Source organism: Nanorana parkeri, unplaced genomic scaffold, assembly GCF_000935625.1.
Source record: "Nanorana parkeri isolate BGI_ZX_2015 unplaced genomic scaffold, ASM93562v1 scaffold58, whole genome shotgun sequence".
Lineage (NCBI taxonomy): Eukaryota > Metazoa > Chordata > Amphibia > Anura > Dicroglossidae > Nanorana > Nanorana parkeri.
In genome coordinates, this window is record NW_017306326.1 from 420,563 (window position 1) to 433,906 (window position 13,344).

Genomic DNA, 13,344 nt, shown 5'->3' on the forward strand with positions numbered 1-13,344 from the left:
ATAAAGTCCCATTCATCGAAAGAGATGCTTGCCATACAATGTAAGTAAAGAATGAAAATAAGGCTGCAACTAATGTTTATTTTCATAAATCGATTAGTTGGCTGATTATTTTTTCGATTAATCGGATAAAAAAAAAATCAATACCATTTTTTATTTAAAATACACAAATGGAATGTTACAAACATAACGTTTACTTCTGAATAAAACTGCATGCACAATTTTTGTTTCAGCTGCACTGCACTGGAACACACGGCATTGCAGTACCGCGCAGAGCAGAGTTTCACTTTTTTGCCACCTTTTAAAAAAAAAAATTCAATAATTGTATGTATTATATTAGACATTTTAAATTAGTTTCATGGCTTTAAATTAATCTAAATTGAAAAATAAGAGGGAGATTTTTCTCTGACCGGCAGTGCCGGGGGAGCATGGAGCCAGCTTCCTTTCCAATCAGGAAGCCGGACGGTGGGTTATGACCCGCCTCCTGGCTTCTTTATTGGTTAGGAAGCAGGCTTCACTTGTTGCTAGGCAGCCTGGCTTCCTAACCAATCAGGAAGCTGGGTTGGCACGTAATGACCCACCTCCAAGCTTCCTGATTGGTCAGGAAGCCAGGCTGCCTAGGAACAAGTGAAGCCGGCTTCCAAGCAAATCAGGAACCTGGGAGGTGGGCCGTGATGTGCCGCCCGACTTCCTGATTGGCTAGGGAGCCAGCTTCACTTGTTGCTAGGCAGCCTGGCTTCCTGACCAGAAATCCGGGCGGTATGTCATGACTTGTGTCCTGACTTCCTGATTGGTCAGGACGCTACTCTGCCTAGCAATATCTAGCCAATCAGGAAGCCGGGAGGCAGGTTATGACATGCTGCCTGACTTCCTGATTCATCAAGAAGCCAGGCTGCCTAGCAACAAGTGAAGCCATCTTCCTAACCAATCACAGGCTGCGGAAGGAGAGAGCAAAGTGACAGACCGCTGAGCTCATCAGTCTGCTGCTACTCCTTTCACTGTCCAGTCACAGGTTTGGGGGAGGAGAGATCAAAGTGAAAGAGAGATGAGCTCATCAGTCTGCTGCTTCTACTTTTGCTATCCAGTCACAGGTTGGGGGGAGGAGAGAGCAAAGTGACGGAGAGATGAGCTCATTAATCTGCTGTTTCTCCTTTCACTGTCCAGTCACAAGCTGGGGGGAGGAGAGAGCAAAGTGATGGAGAGATGAGCTCATCAGTTTGCTGCTTCTCCTTTCACTGTCCAGTCACAGGCCTGGGGGAGGAGAGTAAAGTGACAGAGAGCTGAGCTCATCAGTCTGCTGCTTCTCTTTTCACTGTCCATTCACAGGTTGGGGAGAGAAGAAGAGAGTAATGTGACAGAGAGATGAACTCATCAGTCTGCTGCTTCTCCTTTCACTGTCCAGTCATGGGCTTGGGGGAGGAGAGAGTAAAGTGACAGAGAGATGTTCTAATCAGTGTGCTGCTTTTCCTTTGCAGTCTGGCAGGTCTCCTGCCCTGCCAGACTGGACTGTGCTGTGTGTCAAAGCTGTATAAAACTCAGGGCCGGATGGCCAAATATTCACGTGTGGCAGATAAAAGAGCCCCCCTATAGATATTTAATGTCTGTAACCCCGCTGTACATTTAGCTCTGCTTGCCCAAAGTAGGGCTTCATGTAGAAATCAACCACCCGCCCGGCGCCCGGAACTAGATGTCCTGGGCATCGGAAGATAGGAATTCAACACCCCTGCTGCCCCTCTACTCCCTGTTCCCCCGAGGCCGGGCCTTGGTTGGCCTTGTGGGAAATCCGGGCCTGCCTTCAGACCCCACCTCCACCTTGGGCGGGCACGGCCCTGCCTTCAGATCCCACCTCCACCTTGGGTGGGCACGGCCCTGCCTTCAGACCCCACCTCCACCTTGGGTGGGCACGGCCCTGCCTTCAGACCCCACCTCCGCCTCTGGGGGGCAACAGGTCATCTTGAATTTTACAAATGATCCCGAATCTGTGAAACAATGTAAAAAACAAGAACTTTGTTACAAACTCCGCCTGAGCCACATAACATAAAGCATGCCATGCACTGATAAATCTGCTCTAATTAACTATGTTCTCCAGACTTTCTTTGCACCCATAAATGCCGAAATAAAAAAAGAACACACACGACAGAAGCCCTAAAGTACAATACATACTTGAAAAGTAAACTTATTGTTTTGTTGCTCGCAATCAGCACGCATTTCACGTTTTATAGCCGTGCGTATATCACTGGGACACTACGCCACGCTGTGCCTTAAAAGCAATAGACGGTCTAATTTGCTTGCGAGAGGAGCATACGATTTGATTACAATATGTTATCAATACATCAGACCACGGGGCTCCGCTTTATTTTTAAACATTTATGGGGACGAGCGCAACAGTTGCCCGCTACTGAGGAAATAGGCTACGGGCCATGTGGCATTCTCAACGTCCTTGTGATTTAGAAAAGTCAGTGTAAACATGATGGAGCCGTTGTAAAAATATACAGTATGTCATAAAGTCCGGGGAGAAGCAGAAGAAAAAAAACTGGCGAGGGGTGGAATAAAAATTGCATAGTGTTCTACAACATGGACAGATGATATATCCTTCCCTTAAGTACAATCTTTGCATTCTGTTGATTATTATTTTTATTATTATTATTTTATTTTTATTGTTATTATTATCATTACATTACAATCACAATACAATTCAAGACAAGATGGTAAGGAGGGCCCTGATAACAGTCATGTCAGGGACAAGGTCGGGTGAGGGTTAAGGGCCCATTCACACCACTTCCAGATCATCTCCAGACCAGACCAGATTGTTTCTGGACCCAAAATGCATCCCTATGGTCAGGGCTTGAAAAATTTTAGGGTGTCTAACAGGGGGCGTAACTAGAAATCACAGGGCCCAAAAGACTCTCTATAGTGGGCTCTGCAGGGTATCAGATGGGCTGCACACCTTTTACCTGTCAGCACTGTCTGCCTCCATGATCGCCGGGCCCGGCCTCCTTTTCCGTCCCCGGGCCCCGCCTCCTCTTCTATCGACGGGCCCCGCCTGCTCTTAGGTCGCTGACCAGTGATGTAAGAGGAGCCGGGGTTGCCCTTAGGCGGGCCCTGCCTCCTCCTTCACTGCGAACGCCGGCCTCTTCTGCCGCAGCTGCTGGCTGTCACTCACACAGCTCTGCAGCGGCTGTGAGTGGGAAAGCGCCATGGACACTGCTGCATCCATGGCCGGAACTGTGTCAGTGGCAGCCAGCACCCTTACATGCCATAGCAACCCAGGCGGCCCACACGGCATCAGAGGGATGAGCTGGCCGGGCCCCCGACTGCGTGGGTCGCTATGGCGATTGTTACACCACGGGTGTCTCACCAGTCAGTCAAAAATATCACCAGTCAGCATAACTGGACTATAGCCTTGCAATTTATGTGAACATTTTTTGGGGGACACATAGAGCTTTCTTTTGGAGGTATATAATCACCACGGGGGTGGGGGGGTGTTATTTTTTACTATAAAATGGAAAAGGTACCGTAAATGTAAAATAAAAAGTCTCCCTACTTTATGTTATAAAACATTTATTCTTACCCATATTTTTGGTAAAATATACCAGACGGGTTCACATCGGGTAAATAGACACCAAACATGTCAAGCCTTAAAATTGCGTGCGCCTGCAAAATCGCAAAAAAAGACCACACTGAAAATTGGCCAAAGGCGAGGCTTAAAACGCTTTTATTGCTCATCAGTTTAGTGCTTTATCAGTAATTAACAGCCCTAAAATGATTGCTCTCACCCTGAAGTTTGCGGCGATATGTAACATGTGTGGCACAATAGGCGCAATCCTCGTTTTCGCACACAGACGCACCCGACGCATATCTGCGTGTGTATGGAGGGGGGGCGGGGGACTTAAAAAAAATGTTGTGTTTTTTTCTATGCTTCTTTAATTTTGTTATTACTTTTTTTTTTTTACACAACTGTATTGCTATCACATAGGGGGATAGGAAGTCCCCTATGTGATAGCCAATTTACATGACAGGTCCTCTTTATGGAGACATCATGGGTCTCCACGACCCCTAATGTCACCTAGGGACCCCCAGAGAAGCTGATGAAGCAGAGATCTGCTTCACCAACTTCTCCCCAGCATCTGTAGCTGGAGAGTGACAGCAGAATGCGGAAGTGATGTAATATACATCACTTCCTGCATTCGGGGACTGGGGAGGAGATCAGAGGGAGATTGTGTACCAATCTCCCTTTGATCTCCTGTCACAGAGCAGCCGTGACGGTCAGCGGATCTCGGGACCGGCAACGGCAGTGACAGGTACTGCTAATACAAGAGATCGGGCGTCTCTAGAGACGCCCGATCGCTTGAATGTAGAGCTCCCGGCCGGCCGTGCAATTACAACGGCCGGCGGGGAGGCTACTCATCGGGCTCCACCGTCCCAGTCGTCACAGACAAGTGGACCAGTGGATTTTTCAAGCCCTGCCTATGATATTTCTGGCCTCTGTTCACACAAGCACAGTCCATTCCAGACCAGGCCAGAGAAATACTGCATGTCTCATTTTGTCTGGTCTGGAATTCACAGGAACTGTGGACAGGTTCACACCATTTTTCGGAGCAGATCAATTCTGGAAAATGGTGTGAACCTGCCCTAAAGATGAATTTTGGGCAGATGTAAAACATTTTATTCAAAGTGTTATTAAAGTTAAAACGTTTTTTAAGCTATTTCAAAAGCTGAAATGCTGCATCTCAGTGTGGAGGTGGCCATCATAGTAGAGGCAGGCCTTTGCTTTCTCATGTCAGAGCTGCCCCTTCAATGAATGATGATGAAATATCGAGAGAGACGGAAGAGGAAGCACAGATCTACAGAATGCATGAAGCAGAGGCAGGGAGATCCTTGCACTGCAGGTCCTCATGTGCTGCTTCCTTTCCAGCAAGGAGAACAGTGAGCAACTTAGTAGAACCCACTGAAAGGGTTAATTTTATTCATTCCTGGAGTTCCTTTTTAATAAATAAAACCCCAGCAACTTCATGCCTTTAACGGAATCCATTAACGAACTAGAGCTTGTTTACATATAATTGCCCAGACTCCTTCTTTAGCACGTCCGTGAAGAAAAAAGTCCGGGATGTCGCCGAGCTCTCAGGCGATGGCGCCTCTTCCTTCAGACTGTCAGCATATGCCGAGGAACGTCTTGCATTTTGCATTGTGTCACCCGGTGTCAGAAGTCCCCGGTAAGGTAATATAGGAGATGAATGAAAGTCTATCATCATTCTGCCAAGATGAAAAACTGACAGCTAGTAATGAAAAGAAAAATCGTTTCTATTTTGGGTCACTGTGAGTAAGAAAGAGAGCCGTATGAGCTCCAAAGCTGGAAAATTGGGCTTTTGACAGACATCGCGGCGAGGGAAAGTGCCGCGCGTATAATGCCATCCATTATACCGCATATAATGATTATTTTAGGGGCTGCATGGTTTTGAATAAATCCTTGGATGCCCCACAGGATTGGAAATAAAGGTGAAGACAGCATGGCATTATTAGAGGCATTATGAAAAAAATGACTTGCTCTATCTCATTCTACAGACTAAGGGTCATTGCAATCAGAAAAAAAAAGAAACACAATTTATTTGCTGTTAACCTTGGCATTGGGTGCCGGCTACCGAGGGATGTTCTTGTGGTAATGGTAATCACCGCGGAGTAGACGATGGACCATGCTAAGATTGAATAAAGATAACGGGCTGTCAGGTTCAGCGTTGCCTGGCATTAGCTGTGCGATACTGGCATCATTAAGGTGACACCATGATCTCCATGTTAAAAAGGATGTTTATCCCCTTCAGAGGCTGTTTTTTTTTAATCCTGTTTTTCTTTCTGTTTTGTTGCTTTATAAAAAAGGAACGGGTCACACTTTATTTCAATATCCCATTCATGAAACAAGCCATTAAAAAAAAATCAGTTACATTGACCATGTCCTATAATTAAAGTAGCACTAAAGCCTTACCTGAATTTTTACCTGAATTGCAGGTACTGTCTATTGACCAATGGAGCAGAGGACAATAAATGTCTGCTTAAAAATCTTTCGGCTAGCTTTGGCCGCCGGAGCCCTTCAGAGCCTCACAACTGACAACTGGGCGGAGCCAGCCGTGTTCTCACCGCTGGCTCCGCCCAGTTGCAATGACAGATCAGGGTCATTGCAAACCGCTGAACTGTCATTAAACAATGACAACTTGGCGCAGCCAGCCGTGACATCGCGGCCGGCTCCGCCCAGTTGTTATTCATTGGCTGGAACCTGCTAGGACCTGACACAAACGTTGTTTTTTGTGGACCTGACACAAAAAGCAATGTTTCCGAACCAAGCATGGTCCCTTCATCAGGCAAACACAGTAACAACAACAAGCAATTAGGGAAACAATTATATACAGTGGCAAACCATCAAATTAATGTGGAACCTTCCCCCTGATGTCATGATGATGTCATAATCCCGCCAATTGTTTTTCAAATAAATGACAGCTCAAAGAATAACCATGCTTGCTACGTCTAGTCCTCTCTGGTCATCTGTGCATGTTGGGTCAGGCAGTGTTATAACATCAGACTGTAGTCTGTCTACTGGCAGCGAGCACGAACGAGTGGCTCCATAGGACCCTGCAAGGGAATGTAGTAACCCATGAGCAGGAAAGCTGGGGCAGCAATCTTTTGGACTGGCTCAATTAAAAAAAACTGCAAGCTTTTAACGTAGAAGAAACATAGGACAAAAGAAGTGCTGAGATCAGCTTCTGTGGTTGCAATATAAATGTCAGGGTTCCTTCCCCTGGGACTTCATGTCCAATAAGCGTCATCATTTGTACTATTGAAATTTTTGGCATTTTTGATGTGACAATATGTGTGAAAAAACAACACTTTATTTTGGACATCATCCATTGGTGTGCTGGTGACATTTCTGATGTACACTATTGATATAGTCACTCGCACTCCAAGGACAAAGATGCTGGATGTCATTTATTCAGATGCTAGGCAATCATAGTGACACAGTGGAAAAAAGCAACGTTTCGGAACCGAGCATGGCCCTTCATCAGGCAATCACAGTGACAACAACAAGCCATTAGTGAAACAGTTATATACAGTGGCAAACCACCAAATGATCGTGGCACCTCCCCCCTGACATCATGATGATGCCATAATCCCGCCAATTGTTTTTCAAAGAAATGACGGTTTAACGATTAATCACGCATGCCACGTCCAGTCCTGTCTGTGAAGGTTCTCGTTCATCCAGGTCATGGTATATCTGTAAAAAAATAAGTCAAGGCAACTGGACTTGCTGTAGTTATTCTTGAAGACATTCCACTGGTCACCCAACCAGCTTTCTTAATTCAGAATGACTAGTACAAATATGGTGAATAAATATGGTGAATGTCGCTCCAATCCACAGCAACTGTTAATTGCAACCAGGTGTTGATTGCATTTGCATAATTGGAGCTAGGAGGTGTTATTAACCTACCCAGAGTGCTCAGAGTTGTATGTCGGTGAAACAAAACAGCAGCTACACCAGCGTATGGCACAGCATAGAAGAGCCAAACCCTCTGGTCAGGATTCAGCAGTATACCTACATCTAAAGGGAAAAGGTCACTTCTTTGAAGATAGTCAAGTATGCATCCTAGATAGGGAGGAGAAACTGGTTTAAAAGAGGTGTGAAAGAGGCCATTTATGTAAAAATGGAGAAGCCAAGCTTGAATGAAGCATGACATCTATTATGCTGTTTTAACACCTCTCCCTGGGCAGGTTAATAAAACCTCCTACACTCTGATCATGCAAATGCAATCAACAACTGGTTGCAATTAACAGTTGCTGTGGATTGGAACAAGATTCACCATATTTATTCCCAGATAATTTTTGTATAAGTCAACTTGATAAAATATCACTTTGAGGTAGATTTTTCTATCCAGCGGTAATAGGTCAGAATTTTAGTGGTGGAGGTAGCAGACACAACAGATCTAAAAGCTATGAGAAAGTTTACACTTAAAAAGTTAAACCCCTCAACATCATACAAATTGCAAAATAGTGCCAATACAATTTTTAATGGCACAGCCTGTGATCATTTTTTTTTGCAGTACCACACTGTATTGTTTATAACGTTTAATAAAATGTCAACAGCGTGTACACAAAAACACTTTAAAGCAACAACCCCACATTCCAGAGACGAGGCAATAAAAATTACAGTTCTATTTTTCAGAGACAATCTCCAGGCACAGCACGGTGGCTGGAGTGTATGTAAGCAGCTTGATTGGGCTGCAATGTAAGCGGGAGAGACAAGGCAGTTTTATCCAAAAATTTAAAATAAGACTACATTATTTCAAAGACAGCAGCCAGAAATATTGTACAGATTCAGTGAACATTATGTAAGCAGTTTTACTAAACTGCAGTGTAGGAGGGATAGACGAGGCAGGTTTAATCATGAAATTAAAATTACAGTGTATAACGTCAGAGACAACAGCCAGAAAAATTGTGCAGACTCACTCCACATCGTGTAAACAGTTTTACAAGGCCACAATTAAAAATGATGAAAGATGAGGAAGATTTTATTGTAAAATGCAATTTAGAATGTATTGTTTTTGAGACAAAGGCCTTGTCTTATTTCTTGTAAGCCTCATTGACTAAACCATTTCCCTTATTTAGCACTTGAGGAAAAAAACTATAACGTTTATATTTTTTTAAGATGAAATAGTAATATGCTACACACAACATACATAGTATTACTAATGTTTCTTGTAAGCTTCTTTGGCTATACCACATCCTTCATTTACTTTGGAGGGCAAAAAAATAAATAAATAAAAGGAAGGAATATGGTAGACATTGCATAGACATAATTTTGGAAACAAAAAGGGAGGCCGCATGTGCTAAAATACATACTACATGCAGCTTTTAAAGGCAAAAAACTAAATAAAATGTATTTTTCACTGTTGATACAATGTGAGGACTTATCTCCTACCTCCAGCAGGGTCTCGTGCTGTCGGGTGGCCTCCTTGTGCAGCACTGAGCCCAACGGCTGCTGTGTGTGGTGTCCGCTTGTTCCATCATCCAGAGTTGTACAGGAAGAGGCACGCACAAGCACTGAACCGCCTCTTAAAAGGACAGTGCATGCCCCTCCAAGGAAGTGGTCCGCCCCTGGAAATGACATAATCTCATTGCCAACAGGTATATAAGCAGGAAGGGTGAGTCATTCTGTGTTTGGTTATTGTTAAGCTTGTTCTCAGAGTGCCTGCATTATACCTGTTTCTGATTCCTGTTACCAACCCCTGTCCTGTTCCGTGACCCTGATACTTTGCTGCCTGCCCCGACCTCTGCTATGTTTAACAACTATGATTCCGGATTGTGATTTTGCTACCGTACTCTTGGACTGCCACTGTCCTGGCTAGCAGTACGCAGGAGATTGTGCATTATCCTAGTCTACATGAGTAGAGGTACCAACCGTACTGGCAATTCCCCTGCGTCTGGGCTACCACCAACCTGATATACAGTGGAATGTTGTACAGACTCCCGAGACAGTATTTCAACAATCTCTTGTAGGTCACAGTTTGAAAATGGCAAACCACATGCAGTTTTACAGCCTAAAAATCCACATGTAGGTGTACATATTTAGCAAACAAAATTGACAGCACTTAAGGACTTTTTGTAGGCTGCATTTGTCACAGGAGGGACAACAGTCAGCTTTCAAACAGAGCAATCTACTTTAGAGTGCAATTCACAGAACAAAAAGACAACTAGATATTGCACTGACTCCATACACACCAAACATTGTTACTTGGATGCATTTTGAATTGGGGAAACACTAATCAAAAAAGTCAACATATTATTTTACAAAAAAGTAAAAGCAACATATTTTACCACCTCCATGTCAGTATGTAAGCACATGTAACAGACTGAAGTTTAATGGGGAAATACCAGGCAGGCTTTCGTGAAGAAATCACAGTTAGAGTTTACTATTTTAGAGAACCAATATAATTTTGACAGATGGAGCAGTGGAATAGGCCAAACACTAGGAGACACAGTGCATGATCTACCCTGCAGCAAAGACTATACATTTTGCAGCTGAGAACCAGAGGCAGAAACATTATTTGTGGCACCATGACAGTGCCTGATCACAAGAATTCAGTTTAAAATTGAGGTGCAATGCAGGATTGACTCTGCAGAAAAAAAACTACCCAAATTGTAGCTGAGCATCAGCTGGCTGGCAGCTGGTAATGGTGGCAGGATCTTAAAATGGTTGCAGTAGATATTTATGGTGGCAGGCCAGCAGAAGCAGCAGAAGTTGGTAATGCTGCAAGGTATACTAACGTTTTTGCAGCCAACTGCCAAGAAAAATATATTCATTATTATTACCAGGACTAGTTAATTTTTAAAAAAAAAGTGAATCGGTCTGGGGACAGGCGGATGCAGAAATAATGCACACTGTGCTGAATGTCTTCTTTGACAGCACACTGGCAGCAGGGTAGGCCAGCAGCTTGAATACTGGTCAAGCTCTAGCCAGTGGTCCAGACTGGACAGCCAAAAGCCCAGAGGGTCCTCAGTGAGAAGGGTGTCCATATCCACCGTGGACCCAAGGTAATCTGAGATCATATGGTTTAGACACTGCCTGTAACTGTTGACAGGTATGTCCAATGCATTCTAAAGAATGACTTTAAAGCCTTGCTGAGGCAGCCACTACCATGCTGCCCTTCTTTCACTGACCAAAGGTACATTGGCCATAAAAAGGGATCGTAACACTCTTTGGAAAGCTGACCAAGAGTTCTCTCTGCAGCACCTCCTCCAAGTGACACATTTATTGCTCCCTCTAGGACTTCAGCACAGGCACTGCAGCATGCATAAGCCCATTCAGCAGTGAAACTTGCATCCCCTTTGTCGTTCAATCTCACTCTACAAGACCTGGGTTTGGGAGGGGTAAAACGTACTGTGGAAGTCTGCCCAAGTCCTCCTTCTGGTCCTCACTACCAACATGTCAAGATGTGGGTTATGACAAGTCATTTGATGAGACCATTAAGGAGAAGTGGCAGAGGTAACTGAGCTGTCGCCATCACTACTCTGCAAGACAGAAAGCACACCATTCTACATCCTTTCTGTCCCTCAGAAAAGTTACCCAGTACATAGTAAAAAAAAGAAATGTAAATACTCTGCTCAGGCTTGCATGGCCTTCTGGGCAAAAAAAATGGAGGCTGGGTACTTGCCACTGTGGAAAGGGGACAAACGTTTTCTTCCACTCCAGCCTTTCTTCCAAGCCCTAGTATAGGCTCATTCCTAAGCACTGGGACATTTTCCTCCTCAAGCAGCAGGTCTGGGGGATAAAGGGCCTCTTTACTCTTTGTACTGTTCCTAGGCAGCCTGGGATGCTTTGGCAGTGCATCTTTTTTTTATAGATATACCATGGCCTGGATGAATGAGAACCTTCACAGACATACAGGTGAAACTCGAATAATTAGAATATCGTGCAAAAGTAATTGCAGTAAGTGCTGCAAAAGGGGCCCAAACCAAGTACTGAGTACATATGCATGCTTGTACTTTTCAGAGGTCCGATATTATTCTATGTACAATCCTTGTTTTATTGATTGCATGTAATAATCTACTTTTTTGAGGTTGTGGATTTGGGGTTCTTGGGGTTTTCATGAGCTGTAAGCCATAATCATCACAATGATGACAAATCACGGCTTGAACTATCTTGCTTTGCATGTAATGAGACTCTCTCATATATTAGTTTCACCGCATAAGTTGCATTAGTGAAATAAATGAACTTTGCACGATATTCTAATTATTCAAGTTTCACCTGTATCTCTTACATTAACATCCTCTCCAAAGCCTGGGAGGCAAAATCTATTTTCTTCCCTAGACCACATAACTAATAAGTCTCTTACTTAGGGATGCATTGATACCAATACTAGTATCGGTAATGATGCCGACACTGAGTATTTGGGCGAGTACTCATACTCGCCCAAATGCTCTGATACCTCCAATACAGGAACTTCCAATCAGAGAGAGATCCCTCTCTGACTGGCAGTGCTGATTGGCTAGGAAGTCAGCTTCACTTGTTGGTAGGCAGCCTGGCTTCCTAACCGATCAGAAATCCGGGCGGCACATCATGACCTGCCTCCCGGCTTCCTGATTGGTCAGAAAGCCAGGCTGCCTAGCAACAAGTGAAGCCAGCTTCCTAGCCAATGAGGTATCCGGGAGGTGGGTCATGATGTGCCACCCAGCTTCCTGATTGGTCAGGAAGCGAGGCTGCTTAGCCAATCAGGAAGCCGGACGACACCTCATGACCCTCCGCCTGGCTTCCTGATTGGTCAGGAAGCCAGGTAGCCTCGGCAAGTGAAGCTGGTGTTTTTTGCTAGAACACTGAATTCCCAGGGAATCAGGAAGCTGGGCGGTGCGTCATGATGCACGGCCCGGCTTACTGATAATCGGGGCACACAGCACCGGTATTGGTACTTGGTATCAGCGAGTAGCAAAAAAAAAAATATCGGAAAATCGGTATCGGTGCATCCCTACTCTTAGTGATTGGCCGGGGAAAACTCCCCATCAAGAAGCAGAAGTAAACAATACCATGGTGCAGAGGAGTTGGAGAGAAGTAACCTTCTCCCGCACTATCCAAAACTAATAAAAAACGTTTTAAAGCTTGGGAGTTACATTATGATCAAGTGTTCATAGGTGACTAACTTTTTTGGGGGTTTGAGGCATTTCTTTTTTCAGTGCAATGAATTTTTCTGGACGAGAGGGATGCAATAAATGATAATTATGCTGAAAATGTTTGGAGCTAAACTCCCGCACAAAGCAACCATGCCAATTATAACAAGCTAAAAACTCATATAAAGCCCTTTGCAAGCATATTCAGCTGTGCCTATCCTTGACCCAGAGAGGATCTACTCCAACCTGGTTCCAGGGGGATGAACCTAGGAGCTTACAGTTACTTAGTATGAGCATTGAGAACTAACGTCTAAGCCGCCAGCCTATGAGGAGTTGCCGTGTCTGTTTCCCTAGTGGAACCTCCCTAACAGGAACCCGTAACTCAGTTGTTACTAACTCCGTGATAATTACATTCTTAGCTGGAGAAATAAACATGATTTCATACCAAATAAAACAATAAGACAAAATATTCCACACTATGCATATTCATGCAGCAGCTTCTTCTGTTGTCCTAATTTCCCGCGACTAATTTCATCGATCGCCCGCACTTTTGCCAATATGCATGCAGATCACGACGGCGATAATAACGCTCAGAGTAATTATAATTTATACAGAACGCTGTTATTACCCACGAATGAACATCAATGGCAAAAAAAAAATAATATATATCAAATGAAAGACAATGGCAGTGGCTGTATTTTTGGAACT

The 13,344-nt window shown here is 44.3% G+C and overlaps 1 long non-coding RNA gene across 1 annotated transcript; it reads left to right on the forward strand.

Annotated features, from left to right (window-relative positions):
• Positions 1–7,216: 7,216 nt before the first annotated feature.
• On the forward strand, positions 7,217–12,916 carry LOC108804435. The gene is made up of 3 exons (XR_001942362.1): positions 7,217–7,317; positions 8,122–8,124; positions 12,907–12,916. It is a non-coding gene; the product is annotated as an uncharacterized LOC108804435 (long non-coding RNA).
• Positions 12,917–13,344: the final 428 nt, after the last annotated feature.